Below are 19491 nucleotides of genomic sequence, written 5' to 3' on the forward strand. Positions count from 1 at the left end.
TACTATGCATGGTGATATCTTGTCAGGAGACGGAGATGCCTTTTCATGAGGTATTGTGCATACATTTCTTTAATAGTCCCTAAAGATTAAATACTCCGTTCCTACATTGCATTTTTCTGAGATCAAGAGAGCTATTACATCTACAGAGGAAATTAATTTGGGAATGAAAGAAAGAAAAGAAAGAGCATTCATGTTCATAAATATGAGACTCTACATAATTTCCAATGTTTCTGTTTGCACATCCTTTGCATCCAATAACTCTTCTAATAAGGTAATTTTTTGGTGTGTTACAATTTAAATTTCTCTTCTGCTAGCAGTCAACAAAGTAAGAAATTATAAAGAAGGCAATTACCTGTTCAAGAAAGAGGAGCTAAGTCCTAAGGAAAAGTGCTTTGATTGTGTAAACCATCTATGCTGCACAATCCAGAAATTCTTGACATTTCGTGTTCTTTTAAAGTGGAGACTAATAAAAAATTAGATGCAATTAATTACATAACAAGTCCTGCAGAGCCCTGTGAGGTTTTTCTTTTCAATATTAACTGAATTGCTTTGGCACCAACCCCAAATTTTTAATGTTTATTGTATTGCAGATTTTTCCACTGATAACTCAGTACATAGTATTATAACTGCAGTGCAGACTTCCTGAACTCTGGCCAAACTTAGGCATTCCAAAAGAGACAATCAGGAAAAAAAAATTGAAAAAAGGGGGTAGAGATTTCCAGCAAAAGGAGAGGAACCTGTGCCTCGGTGTTCTGATAAGGGTTGATCTATCCCAATACCCTAAGAGATATCACAGAACTCTGTCCATGGAAAGCTCCCAAAACCTGAATGTCAGACACAAAAATCATCCCAGTTCTGTGGGATTTTTATGAAGGATTATTCTCACAGATGTATGAACCAGTTTCAGCTGCTTCCATGCAAAATGTCTTTACTGTGCGAGTAGCAGCACACTGGAACAGATTGCCCAGAGAGGTTGTGGAGTCTCCCTCACAGGAGATATTCAAGAACCATCTGGATGCAATCCTGTGCAATGTGCCCTGGGATGACCCTGACTGAGTAGGGAGGTTGGACCAGGTGATCCACTGTGGTCACTTCCAATCTCACCCATTCTGTGATTCTGTGGTTATGTGATTCTGTGAGCTGGAGCTGTTCTTGGGAGCTGGACTGCACATGCAGTGTCTCAGTAGGCAGCAGTTGCCTTCAATTTACTGACTCTGAATCATTATCAAATGTAACTATACTTATTCACTGAGACATTTATTACTTCAACGTGAAAAATAAATTACAGCACTGATGCAAGTTGTGTTTTTTGTTTTTAATTTGCTTCCTAAGGTAACCCATTAAAACTGAACACAGAAAATTTTAGAATGATTATGTATGTTTCAACAGATTTCATTTTGGATATTAAGAAGAAATCCTCATTTCAAAGACCACAAAACAATATTTACTGTATTAATCCACAAATGTTCAAAGCTACTAAAGGAGAATGAATAGAGTTAACAACAGTGGAATATTACATAAAATTGCAAAAGCCATAATGTTAATGGGAAATTCAGCAGTCAAAGGCTAAATCTTAGCATCAGGACTGAGATTATGTTGTCAGAACACAATAGACTCAGTAATACCTACTTTCAAGAAAGTTAGGACAGGTGATGTACTTAATATGGCAATGTTTTCATTACAGCTACTCAGATGGACTGTGAGGATCATACTGACATGTGTAATTATGATCATTTTTTTAATAAAACAATTATAAAGACCAGAGTACCTTGGTAACAGGATACATGAAAGATAAATGTTATGATAGTAAGCATTATCTAATGTGTTAAACAGTATAGGAAATGTAATGGAAATCAATGTAATTGATTTCTGGAAGTTTCAATGTAATTGAAACTAATTTTTAAAGTAAAATTCTAACATCTGACAGGAATGATGGTCTCAGATTAGTTTAGTCAGAACATTTTCCCACTGTTTATCATATTCAAATCTGCTGACCAAAATAACCAATCAATCACTTGAGGGTAATTTGCCAACATAGCAGGAAATGTTTGTTTACAGTACTTACTTACTTTTTCTACTAAACTGATTGTGCATCATATGTGATCATATAACAAACGTGTGCATTTCACCTGTGTGAAATCCTGTCACCATGACAATGCAAATGAGAGCTTTGTCATTAACAAGGATTTTGACTATAATCAGGGAGAAAAAAGAAAGTCTCTTTTTTTCTGGAAGCTGTTCATATTTGGTTTCTTTCTGACTCTCAATAAAAAAACAACATTGCCCATAAAAAAGTGACATTAGCATCATCACCTGTAAGTTTCCAAACTTTACTCTGAAAGAGTTGCAATCTTTCTGCCTGGCTTCCCCACAGCCAAGGTCTCTGGACTGTCCAGAAGCTGAAGAAAGTCGTGTATGGTTGTCTATAACTTAAAGTCTACAGAATTAAACCAAACCATTTAAAGAAAATGGGTCAGTATTTCAATCAGTTCTCATTTCACCTTTATTTTTAATTATGCAGCATTGGTAATTAAGAGTGTAACACACATGAAAGGCTTTTGTAACATGCTGTGCTAAAAAAAACCTTCTTTTTCCTCCTTTTTTCTGGCACCAGAAAAATCTGTGAGGCTTCATACTTATAGCAGTAGGCAGCATCTGATGTGTAGTTTGTTTATTAAATTCAGAACAGCTGCATTACTAAGAGGAGTTGTCTTTTTCTTGAGAGGGAACAGGGAATGGGAGTGTCCATTTATCATTAGCAAAAAAGAGTTACAGAATGGCAAATATTTATTTTAGATATAGTAGGGGTCCATCCATCCATCAGCATTTCTGAAGACATTTTAAAGCCAAATTTCCACAGAAGAAACAAACCTACTCCCACTAAAATATAAATCAATATGATTTTCTTCCCTGAAAAAATACAGATTATATGGCTTACAGTTCCAAGCATAAGTGAAGTTGGAAAGAAATTTACCTTCTCCAAAGTGGGATGCCAGCCATTTTGACAGCTCTGCTGCTTTCAACTCCTGGAGCTGCTTTTGTACCTCTCCTGAGCTCCCATGCAGACCACCTGAAGAAAGGAGCCTCCTGGGTGTACAAGTTACCCCTGTGGATGATGAAGCTTGTTTTTCCAAGAGAGTTAGAAAGATAATTGAGGAGTGAGTCAGGGAAGCAGTGACTTCACAGTGAGGTCGAGTAGATATATATGACTGGGGCAAATTAACAGTAAAATCAGGTGAGGGACAGCTGGTATTCCTCATATATGTCCAACTCTTCCTTTCAACCTACTGCCTATGAATTTTCAGTGTAATCTAATTATAACCATCTACTGGTGGACATAGCAAAGGCACAAATATTGCTTCACAAGTCAGTGGTGTTCTGGTAGTCTGCTGCAAAGTTTCTCTTCTCAGTTTCCTGGTAGATATCTCATTCTCTATCTTTCAGAGTGTGAGGAAGAGCTTACTACCTTAGACAGATTTTTGTGTGACAATAATACTTTTTTCCTTTTAAAAAAAGTGTTATTTAAGCACAAAAGTTGTTCACATCTGTCATAAAGATTTCTCAATTTCACTATGCATCTAGTGAGTTTTCTTCTCAAGCCTGAAGACGACAGACTCAGGGGCTTTGGAAAAAGCCCAAACTCCATTAGTCCTCTAAGTTTCTTAGAGGTTTCCCATGTTCCACTAAATACCCCAAACACCAGGTTACAGGTGGACTGTGCTTCTTCTTCTCCCTCCTCTCCTCACTCCTCACCTCAAAGTATCATCCTGGGCTTGAAAAATCTTTCAAAATGAATGTTTCATCTAAGCTAGTACCTTAAAAAAAAAAAAAATCCTTTTTGTCATGTCCGTGTTTCCTGATGTTAAATATTTCTAACTAAAGCTCCCTGTGTGCCACACATCCTATCTGTCTTTGAGTCACCAGTGTCGCTATGACAATTTCCTACTCCAGGCTGAACTGTCTTTTCAATCATTTTTAGCTCACTGGATTTTCTATCTCCCTTCGCTAGATTTCTATACCTTTGCTAGCACTTAAAGCTTCTATTTTCAGACAAAGGATGTAACAAAAAAGAGGTTTGGTTCACTTACTTTGGGGGATTTTTTCAGGCTTTATCAGATCCCACCTTTAGCTTTTATTCTTTACTCTAAACATGCGCTGCTGGGTGTACGTTCTTGATTATCTGACATAAATCCTGATGACTCCTTTTTCAATGTAGTGTATAGTTAGAACTTATGGACTAGGTATTGGGGCACTCATTCTGTTGTGGCAAAATTCTGTTTCTTCCTTTTAACTGTAGCGGACAGTTTCCATTTTGTTGTCTGCCATGCTGATAAGCCAGCAAGGCCAATGGCAAAGAACTTGTGGATTTTCCATAGCAAGATTAACTTAATGGGCAACAACGTCAGGAAACAATCCATATCACTTCTGTAATTGATTGTTTTGAGGACTGGTGTTGGGTATTTTTTACTTCCTTTTATTTTATTTTAACATTCTGGCCTTCATTTGATTTACTTTACACATTGGCTATGTGTGCATTATGTTGTACACATGTAATATAACTACGGATTAACAGTTTCAGTCTTTAGATAACACAGAAGAATTTTAAGTAGTTGGTCAATCTTAGTTTGTTTCTAAGAGCTACAGAGTGATGATTAGTCTTAAAAATCTGCCCAAATAGAAGTCCGAGGACTTCAGATTTCAGCTTTGTGCTATTAGTTGAGTTTGAGGCTCCGAGAATATTTTGTAAATAATTTGTGAATATGTGCATATACTTGAGGGGAGAGAAAGGAGCGTTTGCATCTCAGAAGTCTTCTGAAGTGTCTTTTCAACTTCTACCTAATCTGAATCCAAATTTACAAATGAGCAATTTGCATTCAGATGTTCAGGGCTGTCAAACTATATCAATTGATGGACATTTATATACCAACTCCTCCCAGGTTACTTTGTTTTGCTGAGGAGCAATATCATTTAATGTCCTCTAGCAATTGTGTTATATTTATCAAATTCAAAGAAAGGGTGTTGTTTAAGTAGGTCAGATGTCTTAATTTAGGTGCCAATTGACATTTATACTTGCTTGTAAAACTTTTATGGCTCCAAACGTATGAACAGTGCTTGAAAGCATGCAAATTATTAGCTCCAGTTTTTATGCTATATTTCTAGATAATATTTATCATAGTTAAATGTGAATTTATAGAGATGATATTTTAATGCAAGTCAAGTTTAGAATAATTCATTTTAGACAGAAATAAGTTTGGGTTGAAAAAATCTCATTGAACATTAAACCTGCTTTTCTACTGATCCAATTCTAACATTTCAGCTTAATCTGATATCAAAAAGAACCAAAACCTACAGATCCTGTTTACAGATCATACCTGGAACTAAATGGTAGTTTCAATTTTGGGAGAGTTGCAATCAAAATGAAAGTTAGATAAAAATCCCAAGTTATCCCAGCTCTAAGTACTAACTATTATGATACAGTATTTAGCAACATATGTCAGTGTGTGTATATATATAGCAGTGTAGCAAGGCAGAGTTTGAACTTTTACAGAAAAGATTCTTTATGACTTTGTAACTTCAGAGAAGTAATGTACCAGTACAGAAATAGAAAAATATTTACAATCATTTTGATACATTTGTGAAATAGGTTTCACAGAACCTCATATTTTTTGTGCAAAATGCCTTAAATGACTTTCTGTAGGGCTAATGCAATTGAATTTGTTTCTGTATATAGCCTTTTATAGTAATTACTTCGGATGCAAAGCTAGACTTTTCTTTCCACTGCAATCATATACAGCCTTACGACTGTAACAACAGACAATGAATGCTCTGCTTTATTAGCTGTGAATGCACTTTTGGTCCACTTGTAGACTGAGAGCTTGGAAGCAAGAAGTGGTGACAGTGCGAAGAGTGCCAAGACCTTCGTGATGGGCAATATCTGCATTCTCTCAGGCTTGAAATCCTTTCCCACCCACTCACTTTCCTCTCACGCAATCTGTCTTTATGAAAACCGGCTGTGACTTAGGGCCTCAGATCATCCCACCAAGCACTAGGCACTTCAGGGAGCACATCACCTTTCTAGATCTCTGCAGTTAGTCACAAGATATGGGCACCTGTGAAGGGGCTTACCTCTCTTCCCATCACAGCCTGGGATGACAAGATTTGTCATGTAAAAATCTCACTTAAGTGCCTGGAGGTAGATGCCACTGGTGAGATAAGGGATCCAGCCTTCACCCAGACTCTCTCCTGTCCTTCTCTTTGTTGGCCCAATGGTGCCTCTTCATGCCAGAGCTGGAGTGAGGAGCCTGGAGAAAGGTCCCATCTGGGGAAGTCACAGTACAACGACTTTGTTTCTGAGCAAATCAATCCTGATGTAACTAGACAAACAACCAACATGCATTCGTTGTTCTGAATGCTTCCCAATGTTGTTACCTTTGCATTCTTCCTTGTAAGTCATTTGAACCAGTCAAATATCCTAGTTTCGGGCAGAAAAGGCAACTTCCTTCAATATGCATATGCACAAGGGATGGAGCTTGTTTCCAAGACAAGTCTTTTCTGAAATCCCAGATGTCTTTCCAAAGCTGGTGAAAGCAGTGCACAGGGCTGAAGCTAGCTCAGAGAGTTAGCAAGGATTATGATGCACATGGCTGAAGGACAGAAAGCAAATTACTACAAGTTCCTCCTCAAGAGTGAGGAACTGCGATAAAGATACCCTTTGGGCTTAATCATTAATGCACTTAGTCATTTGTCAATCTCAGCCCTTACTGCATCAATGAAAGGAAAATACACGTCTAAGAGGTCAGTAGAGAGAGCAAGGTTAATATATACCGGTTAATGCTGACAAACTGCTAACAGGCCTCCTGAAAAATAGCTGATTGTTATGACAGAAATAACTTGTTAAAAGCTGAAAAATAATTAAATGCAGCTTCTTCTGTATCCCCCTCCATCTCTTGGGTCTCCATAATGAGGAAATCCTTTTTCATTCCCCATAATGAGGAAATACTTTTTCATTCCCCAACATACTTTTTGGGAGGTTGGTACTTGAAATGTGGCAGAAACCAAAAGCCCTAACTGTAAAGCATCCATTTGGTGTCCAGTTTTCTGGGTCTCCTGCTCTTCCACTTTGTTTTCCTTTTTGTTTTTCTAAGAATGTCCCATGCACATAGTATATGTCAGAATGCATCTCTCTGCCTGTATGCACATTTATTTATGCATATACAAATATATATATATATCTATCTATAAATACAGTCACAAAACAGTAAATTTGAAGTGCATATGCTATAAAAAATATTGGAAAGGCTCCATTTGTCACAATACTTGACACATAAGTAATGAGAAGAGTCTTAGGCAGGGACTTGTGCTTTAGAGATGATTATACTTTGTGTCTCTATAAATGTTGTTGAAATTTTCTGAAATGACTGTAAAAGGGTGAATCTGCAGAACTTAATTTGGCAAAATCTGCTGGTACTGGTAAGGAAAACAAAAAAGACAACTATCCAGATAAAACCAGCAACCCATATGGTATCTCATTCATAGTATTTTAGGGCTTTACTGATATGAATTTCATTATTTTTTAGGTTTCATTTGAACTGTAAAAAACATGTAGAAGCTCACCAAGCTTTCAGAACACCTACCTCCTTCCTTTCATACTACAAATATTGCTAAATTATGACTTTTCTATATTTATGAAAGTATGTTCTTTAAAAATTAATTGGGTAAAATACAGATGATCAAAACCATCATCCTAGTTGGTGAAGATTTTTTTAAAAAATGGAAATTCATAATGCATGGAAAGTGGCTCTTACTTCTAATGGTATCACACCACCCCCTTAAATGAATTACAGATTTATAATCATACTGCTACTGTCCATCACTTGAGAATGACATGACTCAACAATACCCAATGGATTACCCCCACAGCCACCGGGTCTTTTTCATTTCTTTCTTCTCCCCACACGTTCCTCCAGAAAGTTTTGATTAGTAGAAATGCATTCAGATTTCCCCATGGATAAAAAGAAGGGGAGTGTTTGACATTTTCAAGACAATCTCAGACAGTACTGCTCGGCCCATTGCTTTTCCATTTCCCCCTGAGCCTTTACTAAATCCAGTGCAAAACAGTCAATGTGGTTTTCACAAAGCTGTGATCAGTAATGTAAATACCATTTCTTCCTTCAAGACTTATAAAGAATTCTGTGTTTCTTAAGTTTGTTTCTTTCACAGTTTGTCATGTCAAGGATGTTAAAGATGATATTTGGAAATCACAGAACACTTAAACCATAAACCATTGTGTTTCTGTCCAGTAGTAAGAAAAGTTTGACTGCAGGGATACTTTGTTGGAAGGGTTGTATTAACAGTCATTTACATATATATTATATATATATATATATATATATTATATATATATATATATGTAGAGCTGCACCTGCTTCTTTCATATACCTTAAAATTAGTACCAGATAATGAATGTCCTCCTACGAAACTCATTTTTTGCATTGCATCTTCCTGAAATATAGACATTAGAAGACATTGCTGCTCAGCCAAGGCAATTTTGCCTGGTGCAATATTATGTTACTAGACAAAGGCATTTGAAAAAGGCCACATATTTTATTTTCTAAATCAATACTTTCTTTTGCTGCCTACTGAAAAATCCTTTTTTAGTGCTTACAACACATTTGAGAGTTAGGATAGGATTGTAATATTCAGTAACAGACCAAGACAATAACTAGCATTCTTAAAGATTAATTTTATTTGCCCTACCTTTTGCCTACAAACATTATCCACATAATGCTTTTCAGATAGATTGTACCTTGTTAGTTTCTCTGCTTCATAGTATACATATATTAATGAATATGTATTTCCATTGACAACAGTGCAAGTTATTTCTCACATAGTGTTATTCTACTGTTTATTCATGTGCATATTTTAAATTCGCAATGGCTTGTTGGAAGGTCTAATTGATTGTCGCTGATTACTAGCCAGAATTTTATTTTGTTAAGGCATCTTTACATAATATTCTGATCATTACATGAAAGTTTAATTCTGATTATTAGATCTTAATGATACTCTTTTCAAAATCACAGCAAACTTTTTATCAGTGAATCTCCAAAACACACTGTGTTAAAAATCTCAGGAAACACAGTTTTTCCTATTGTCTTCATAATAAGAAATAAATAGGCTTTTCTCAGTTAAGCAAGAGGATTTATTGACCTTTATATTAATCTTGCCATAATTGGACTGGCAGAGCATTAGAATATAGAATCCACAATTAACTAACTCTCTGTGCAGAGAGAGCAATGGCTCAGCTAAAAAAGATTGCTTGTCAGGAAAGTCTTACTGATGCAACACACACATTCATTTGCAGACCATCTACTATGCGTATCTAGTTGCAGCAACTACTGTGGAATGCAACATCAAGAAAGAAATGAGGGAATCAAACTATCTGTCTCCCAATGCCATGAGATCTCGACTGTCTATGCAACAGACAGAAATAGGGAAACACATTCTTTCCACCTGCTGTAGGTGCCTCTACTGTATGTTGCTCTTACTTCTCTCTGTTGACACTACAGAGGATTCGTGGTCTGGCATCATGGTATAACAAGCTATGTGAATGATTCATTAGCATCCTCAACTTAGAAACCTTTATAGATATGTACAATGCCACAGTAGATGGTTTGCACACAGACCATTAATCCAAGTATTAAAGATAGGTGATCAGAAGTAGTCATTTTTGGTGAGGTAACTATTCTCAAGGTGTGTGAATGAGGACTCCCCAGTGTAGTTCCTTTCAATTCAAAGTTTAAGTGTTACAGAACCTGGACAATTTATATTGTGTGAGGACTATGCAATGGAGGATCAGAGACACCTTCCCCAGCCTCTCTGGTCCTCCTCCCATTGAAGCTAGTGAGAGTTTGCCATCAGCTCCAGTACTAGGAAAAGCATATCTAAGAAATTTGATACTAACCATTTAAATCTGTGTTTATATCCTCAGTGTCTATCTCTCAAACAACACTGGTGACACTTAGTAGTTCATAATTACAATGGAAATAAAGTGTGGGACTACCTTTTACACTGTTGCTTAATATTCAGTACTGTATGTATATATCAACTTGACACCTCAGTGAAGACTTTGACATGCCTTATTCGTTCTAGTTATTTTTATGGTATTGGTTTTGTTAGATTGCTTTACCTTATAAAGAATAAAACTATAACTGCTCTGACTCAAAACTGTCCAATTCATTTTTATCCAAGATTTGTTAAATCTAAATCATGTTCATCGGTTCTTCTCATTCTCATCACCCTTCACTCACCATGAAGGCAATGTATATTGGTGGTTTGAAAACAGGGATTTGATATTCTCTGATGGACTACAATAAATATCTGAAGTACCTGCCTCGTGTCTTGTGGTTTCTTGTCTGCAAAAAGAAAAGTGCTCTCTGCAGACCAGTAACATTAATCCCATGATTGGCAGCTACTGGAGAATCATGAGGTAAAACGAATCTTTAAAATAACTTACAAGAAGTTCATTCTACAGCATTCTTTTTCCAGTTGTATTTATGTGCCAGGCATATTTCCCTAAAATCTGTCAGAGAAGTGAAGAACATCATGACATCTAAGAATGAATTTCAGACAGAAGACATTTATTTATTCTCTTGCAAAAGGTGAGATCTTTCCATGGTTATACATAAAATACTTTAAAAAATTATACTTAATTGTTATTTTGAATTACTTGTTAGTTCAAAGTCAATCATATTGGGAGCTAATTTAATGGTAGCATTTTATTGCAGTTGTTGAATATCTTTTTTTTTTTTTTACATAAGACTGCCCATGATACAGAAGTCTAAAAATGTAAATCAATCTTGTTCTTTGAGAAATATGGGATCTGGCAAATGAGAGGGTTTGGTTTCTCCTTTTTAATTTGACTTATTCTAATTCCTTCAGTTGAGTCTAAGATTTCATACTAGGTTTTTAAACTGGTCAATACAGCCTCTTAAAAATTCTTCTGTTGATTGGGTTTCAAGTTTAAGGGTTTTGTTCAGCTGCCTACATATTGCTTCTGGCATCACTTGAAACAGCTTAAGCTAGCTAAGGCGTCTGCCCAGAGCCAGCAGACATGACATAGGACCTGCAGAAGCCCAGCATCCTTCCAGACTGGCAACTGGTTGTCCAGATGGGATGGTCTCAAGAACCTTAAACTAAAGGCCTATGTTTAGGCAAGAGAATCAATTTCCTAAATTCAGGTGAGCTGAATCCCACCCTAACCCGATACAAACCTATATCTGGGCAAACTGAATCTCACCCTGAGGATGGATTTTGTTGTCTAAATAGAGGCACCGTTGCCATTCTGGACATGGCAGGTTTGGTTCACTGCCCACTCTGGATCTGCTTTATATGTTGTGTCTACATCTTCTAGCCCACTGATTATGCCTTGAATTTTCTAGGGTATCGCAAATGGCACTGGACACTTTTGTGAGGCCTATTGAGTCATGGCTTGTATTGCATTCAAGATACCTGCCTGTAGCTGGCAAATATGCAGAGCAGCAAGAAATCCATGCCTTCCTGGGGTACAGGCTGGAGCAAATCCATGGCACCAATGAGCATCTCCAATGGCACTACATTACCTACATCTAGGGACCCACAGTAGGTGTCTAAGACAGATGAAGCCTGATTCTTTCTGGGGGTGTCTGTCACCGAACTGAGAGAAACCAGCTCGTTTTAAAACAGGTTTTGTGAATAAATTGTTTGAGTGGGGTTAGGAAATGTACTCCCTTCTTTACAGCAGACTGCGGTGTTGCTCATTCTAGACCAAAACACTGAGTTTTCAAAAAAAAAAATATAATACTTTGCAGTTTTCAGGCTCTGAAGAATGATTTCCAGCTTCTAATAATTTTATAATATTCTTTATCTTATTAACAAAAGGCAAACTTTGCTGTGCATGGAGGTAAAAACAATCGCTTGTCATAGAAGATCTTAGTGAAAGCATCAATTTAAAGTTCTGCTACTTGCCTGAAGAGACATTACCTGAAACAGTGCATAGAGTCTTCTGTGAATCATGGAAAATCTGACTCATTTTAATTATTATTCTCTTCTTGGGCACTTACCAGAAGCTTCTGTTAATTAATAGTGCCTTGCTTTAAATCCTGCTGGAACAGAATGAAAATGTGAATTGCTAGAGATTTGATTCCATTAAGTGTTCAAAATCTACCTGCCTATTCAAACACCACTGAATCCTTTAGTCTAGAAATACTATGATGACCATTTTCTTTGCCAGATTTCTGATATTTATTTCATGGTTGTATGAAACATTGCAAGTCTATTACGATCCTTTGTCTCATCAGAATGCAAATAAAATTCAAGGAGAATAAGATATGAGAAACTATTAAAAAAAAAAGTGAAAATATGAGTACCTAACTGTTTGAAAACAACAGACACTTCTATTTGAGTTGCAGGTAAGATTCTGGTCAGTTTTTTTACAATTTAGAGATGATATTTGAACACCAGCCTTAGCACTGAAGTGATATTGATATACTAAATTCTGAGTCTTTGGTGAATTTATTAGCATACTCTTGGTTTAATACACTATTGAACCTCATATCGCATTTGCATCTGTGAAATGCATATCCATTCACTTGAATGTTCGGGTAGTATAGATGGCAAACATTAATAAATCGAATCGACTGTTGACAATCCAGGAAAAACCATGAGCAAAGAAAATGTTTTCTGATACATTGCTAATCTCAGACATACCACAAAGCCATCAAATACATTCTCAAAAATATTCTGATATTTAATATAAAGAATATGCAGGTGTCAAGTATTTGCAACATGATGTAAATGCAAAAAAAACCCCTCCCATAGAATTTGGATCTGCATGAGGAATGATATTGTCTTATAAGCAGAGGGACAGTAGCCCATTTTCATGCGGCTCCATGTGATGGATGATGCTCACTTCTGCCATCAGCTTCATCTGACCAAGGGAGGAAGTGCAGGGCTGGGCAGCCCATGCAGTCGGGAGCTCTGGGGACAGGGCAATGAGAGAACATGAAGGATATGAGAGGCCTGGAAAAGAGACCAGCCTACTGTCCAAAGACAGCTTTGATACTTATAATTGCCTCAAGCAAACTACTCTATGAGATAGTGGGTATGGGAGAGAGAGGAGAGTAAAATGAAGGAAGTCCAGGAGCTACAGAATAATAGAATTAAGAGAAAAAAATTGAGTTGAGTATCAGTAAAAATATCCTTGAAGTGACACAGTAAAGATATGTAGGAGGCGTACCCCAGGGATGCAAGGTGAAGCATTCTGGGTCTTGTAGTCTCCAGCAGTACACTGACACGTGGGCAATATGTGTTCTACTGCGATTGGGTCTAGGCAAATCCCATGCTCCCCAAAGGGTATATAAGGGGGCATTTTCCTTTAAATAAAGGATTTGACTGCTTGCCAACTGAGCTGCTGGGTCTTGTCTTATTATATTAATAAGCCACAAAGATACCAAGTCTGGCTCCTGATTTTAATTTTTGTGATAAAATTTCTCTTTCTTGGCTTTTTTTTTTTTCCTGTTAATGATTTTCTTCAATTATGCTTTTATTCAGTTTTGGTAGATATATTAATTAATTCAAAACAATCAATAAAATTATAAATACAGAAACTCTTCCCACACTCTTAATTAGATGTTAAAAACTTCCATCTTTAACTGTAACCCTGACTTTACTTAAAACAGCAGACTATATACAATACAAAGGGTTAGTACATGGGACAACTATTTATGCTACTCAATTTATAATGCTTTTCTAAAACACAGCTAGGTTTAAGCATCATTCTACCTTTTCCTACTGGTATGGATATTAATAAATTAGAGGAAGGTGAAACAGACATATTTGTCAAGTAAGGCAGAAAGAGCCAAAAGGACAAGGCAAACAATGTGGAAGAGAGGAGAGAGAGACCGGAGAGGTCTCTAAAGGAACCAAAAGAAGTGAAATCTCTGGGCACCTCCCAGCAGAAAACAGAACTGGGAAAATCCTGCACTAAAATGCAAACACACTAGAAATTCAGATTGGATTTCTTTTTTTTTTTTTCTTTCCCCAGCTGTTATGAATCTTGGAAAATTCTGTTTCCCAATTGTGAGGCACTGAATTATTTTATTATCAGGTCAGAACCAACTCAAGTACTTGTGGGGGTAGCGCTCACAGAGCCCACACGGCAACCCTGCTGGGTGACCACAGAGCCCATATGGAAGCCTCATGGGACCGCTGTCAATCAAAAGGGCAGTCTGGGAACACACCCACGCCATGCCCCCTGGAACCCCTGATCCAGCCTCTGTTTGGCTGCACCACGCCTCACTCTGGCCTGGAGCCACAGAGTGGTCATTGAGCCAGAGTCCCACCTGGGACAGGTTGCCACAGGGACACATAAAACCAACAACACGTGCCCCTCTCTGATGCTCTCTCTTTCCAGGGACCTGCCACCTACCATCAGAAGCTGGACTTCCATAGGACTCTTTGGTAGTAGCTATTTAATAATCTATTTTTCTCTTATTCTCCTCTCTTCTTACTCACTCTTCTATCTTTACTCCTTTTTCTTAATCTTTTTATTTCTTTACTCTTTTAATCTCTTTTTTTACTTAATATTCTGGGTAACTTAAAACTGGTGGGTTGGATTTTGTTAGTTGTATGAGTTGGCATGTGCCAAGTTGCTGCTTTGTGAAATGCTTTGTCTTGGTTATATGCTACCCCTTTTAAACTTTTGACAAGATCCTTATTTTGTCCCTAAACTGATCAGTAAAAGTATCTCCTAAGAAAACGTGTGCAGCGTTTTTTCTTTAGACTATCTCAAGGTATTAAAGAACCAAAGGGTCTGCAAGAGTTTGATGAGCAAACTTTTGGAGTCTTGTATATTTTTTAAAAGTAATATTCCCAGTTGAGATTGTGGCTCCATGGCCAGGTCTTACACCAAATCAGTAATTCTCACTGTATGCTGAAATATTTGAGGGACTCATCCCTAAAACAATTACAAAGATCCTTAACCATGCCACAGACACAACTGAAAACTAAGAGATTTCTATTCTGGAGCAAGGCACTCCATATTCCATGAAGTGTGGAAGGAAAAAAGTCTGACATTCCCTGGCTGCAAATTGAATTTACTGACATTTGCCAGGCAAAGGCAATATTCCAAGAAGTCATTTTGTTGCTCAATAAATTCCCATTCCCATTCACTTTGCTCTGTAAAACCTGCCCCTACCTGGCTTCCAAATGAAATAAATCAGAATATTAGGGAAAAGTAGAGGGAGAAATTTTGTGAAGTACTACTACAGATGTGTTTTCCGGATAAAAACCATACCAATATTGAATAACTGACAGCAACTAAAGCAAAAATGAGCATGAGACAGGCTGTTGTGATAAGCTGACACGAATTCATCTGTCTGAATAACACAATTAAGAATACATCAGAAAAACACAAGTAGAAATCCCCAGACCTAGCTAAAAAATTTAGATACAGGCAAGACTGAAATGAAAAGTACCACTTTTTTTCCTCCCTTTTCAAATTTAAGTAGAAATATATCTTTTATCTTTATGTTTCTGTCCTAGCACAGCCACCAGGGTATACTTCTTACCAACAGATAGACATAGTATAAATGAACGCTGAGCTCTGTCATCTCTCTCTCCATATGTCATGTCCTTGATCAAATATTTTTAGTTGGGAGGTTCCATTTAAAAAAAAAAAAAAAAATTCTATATTAAAAACAAATGCTTTCATTGTTTTTGCAAAATCACCAAAATCACCTTATCCTAAGATTACATGTGGAAAATGTGGGATGAAAAAGAAAAGGAGATAGGAAAGAGTATATATATATACAGCCTGAGTAAAAGGATGGCTTTTCCTTCTGTTAAAAATCCAGCTTTTTATTTCCTCAGGAAGGATTGTGCTTTGCCTTCACAAGTGGTATTTTTCAAAGCTCTGAGTTGAATTGTAAGTCCATAGGGTTTGGCACACGGAGCGAGTGTACACATCTGCAGAAGAAACAGGCTTTCTACATCTCATTGACGCTCCTGTCTCCAGGCTTGGAAAGAAGATACAGCTGCCTTGGGATGTGACACGCATCTGAACAGCTTCTAAATGAAGCTGTTTGTTCACATCTCTGCCAGACAGCCATGCCAAGGGGACCAGCAAGAGCATAGCATGCCAAGCCAGAGTGCACCTGCTAATCATGAAGACAGTTGTTGATGTAGGTCCTAAGGATTGTAAGTAAATATGATGTGCATCTGTGAGGGCTGAGCACTCCAATTCTTCTCACAATGCTCTCACCAGGCACGGCCAACTGGAGCAACACAGGAAGTAGCTCCTTGGCAAGGTCTCCCCACCCTGAGAAGCCACTGACCATGGGATGGCAGGACACAGCAGTATGAAAGAAAGTAGAAGAATTTGCTGATAAAAGACAGGCTGGACTTTGGAAGTCTCTGGTAAAACTGAAAGAAAAACCCAATGAAGAATGTTTAATAAGCACTTCAGGCTCTATCTGAAATTGGAGGCAACCAGCCCAAGCAAAGCCAGTCACCAGCCTTGTTGCTGACAAGAACAGCTTCTGACCATTTAATGTGCTTAGCAGCTTTTCAGTTATCTCAAGCAGAGGAGGCAACTGTGAAACTGTTACAGATATTTGAACAATAATCTCTCCACATAAACATGAAGCTGCTGAAAGATGTTTTCAAGTAAAAGGCATAGGGGGGGAAAAAAAGGCTAGTGAAACCTCAGGAGACCTTCTAAGTCAGAAGTGAAAAAATCTGGTAAGAGACAGGATGGACCAAATCCTTAGAGATGGGTGGCAGGGAAACAGGCCTGGAAGCAGCCTGGGACATAGCAAGGAAATCACACAGCGAAGGAAGCTGCAAGGGGGGGGCTTTGTGGTCTCACCACTGAACATTTAAGCACTTGTCTCCCAGACATCAATCCACATAACACAATTCACTATATCCAGAAGAGACAGCTGACCTCTCTGCTACACAACCATAGAAAATCAGGAACCAAAGAAGGAGACCCATGACAGACAGAACCACAGTGCTGGAAAAAGAGCTTTTTAATCTAGCCTGTGAGAAAGCCTGAGGACAGAGATAAGGGCTGAAGACATTCCATTTGAGCTGTAGACCTAGTGACTGCCTCCTGTATTCAGGCACTCGGAAATGCTGCCAAGGGCAAAGGTTGGAGTCCAGCCGTACTTTTTTTCCATTCTGCCTGTTGAAGTTGCTCCAAGGTTCATGGATTTGTAAACAGGCCAGAGACAGCAAGGTAGTGAAAGAAGGAGAGTCGAACAGGGATGGATCATATGACAAGGAAGAGATCTGACTGCTTATTTGCTATCTAATGAATAGTTTGGTGTGTTGAGGTTTCTCACTCTCGTAGTCAGATTTACTAGCTTAGTTGCTTCACTGTAAATCCCATGTGTCCTGGCACAAGGGCAAATGAAACCTTTGAAATGGCAACACCTGGTGATGGTGACATCATCATGAGTGCAGACAGATTTGTGAAGAAGATCAGGAAAGGAAAAATGAACCAAGCCTGCAGATTCTGCAGTTAGGTGAACACCTGGAGCTTTCTTCTTGCAGAGGAAACTGCTGGGGCTTTGCTCCTTGGGGTGTGCCCTGCTGGTATGGGAGCATGGTTTTGGATCTATACAGTGCAATGGCTTATACATCACCTTAATTTGAAGCTCAGTATAGAGGTGATTTTGATGGCCAAGGTCTTTTGGCCTTTAGGAGAGGAGTTGAATGACCCCTCACAGGAAGAAGCTGCTGTGTAAAAAGATGGACAGCACTGGTACCATTTCTTCTGGCCACTCAGGTCTTGGAAAGCCCAGTTTCAGCAAAAAGCTCTGGAAAATTAATATCTGCTGTGTCTCACTGAAGCAGAGCAGGATCATAGACGTAGCTTTGTTCATAACCTAACTTTGTGCAGGTAGCTGCACGCAGGGCACTTCACTGGCTGCATGCATTGCGTAATGCACCACAGCTGGTACTTCAGGAAACCAAGTTTCCTTCCCCATAGCCATCAGCCTGTATGCCTGGTTCTGTAAGTGTATACCTTCACTACTAAATTTAGCTGATACTCTTTCAATCTGCTTCTCTTCTTTCTCTTTTCTCTCATCACATGCACAGGCAGGTGTCTATCCCAAAAGAAAGTCAGTAATGGTATTGCGACTTCCAATTTTACTGTAGTAGCCATGAGACATGGTTGCTTTAGACCACTTCTTTCCTAAAACAGAGGCAGAATTGGAACAGATTCCATTTCAAGCATTTAGCTAAACAGCCAGCAGTGAGATTTAATTTAATTCAGAAAACAGGTTCTCACTAATTCCTTAAGAGTATTTTCATGATAATCATTCTCACAAAGGCACAGGCCATGACTGACAGATGATGTGGCTGTCACCAGCTTACTACGCTGTCAAAAAATTAGACACCTAACCTACTGAGTGACTCAGAAAGCATTAGCTGCCCATGGATCCAGTACAGCCAATTGAGAGACCAATTAACTAGTGACTAGAGAGCATTAAACTACTCAGAAAGATAATTTACACAAAAGCCCTACATGCAAAGCTAAAAGCTGCATGGGTCTAGCTAACAAAAAGCACGAGAAAGAGATGTTTTTGAACACTTCTCTTCCAGAGCTCAAACATCTCATTCACAGTTGTTACATGCTCCTGTGTGATTCAGAGCCTTTTCTCAGAGGAAAGCAGCAATTCAGTAGGAATTATTTTAAAGGGGTGCAGGGAGGTGATGGTTACATCCATCTCACCTTGAAGTCATTGAGCAGTGCACCTCCCATCTGTCAGCAAAGCATCTTGCATAAAACACAACCGTAAAGAAGGATGTGCTGATCCCTCATCCTTTCTCCCTGGGCTGGGCTGTCTGATTGTTTAGTTTTGAATGTGAGAGGAAAAAGTGAAGAGCAGACGTGGTCCATGGGCACCAGACGAGGTTATGCTTTGCACTGATTTGCAGGATAAAAATCCCAGTGTGTACTGGTCTCTGTGGAGATTGGGGATTATGTGTTTTCAGCATTCTTTCCCTCAGTTTAGGAGTCTATGGGAGCCTTTGAGCATCCCTCTTCATCCCACCGCAGGAGTAATAGCCTCAGGACAATTCATGAAACAAGACATGGCAGGTATTTACTAACACCTGCATAAACCAGCAACAAACAATGCCTCTTCTGTAGTTTGGGATCAATGGAACATTAAAACATGTAAAATCAACCTTTACAATCAAACTTGTTGCAAGATTTCCTCCATCCATTCTTTAAAGTGTCTTTGCTCAACTTCCTTTCTTTTTAAGCATTTCATATAAAGTTTGCCTGTGCTTCCTCCATTCATGAAGGGAACAACTTTCCTTGCTTGCTAGACCAATACTGTACTTTTGTAAAAGAGAGAAAAAGCTTTCTGGTGTCACCATGTAATTTTCCGGTAAGCCACGAGAGGGCAGGTTGTGCTCTCAATACAGCTGCAGATTTTT

Source organism: Manacus vitellinus, unplaced genomic scaffold (genome assembly GCF_001715985.3).
Source record: "Manacus vitellinus isolate BGI_N305 unplaced genomic scaffold, ASM171598v3 scaffold_2_pilon, whole genome shotgun sequence".
NCBI lineage: Eukaryota > Metazoa > Chordata > Aves > Passeriformes > Pipridae > Manacus > Manacus vitellinus.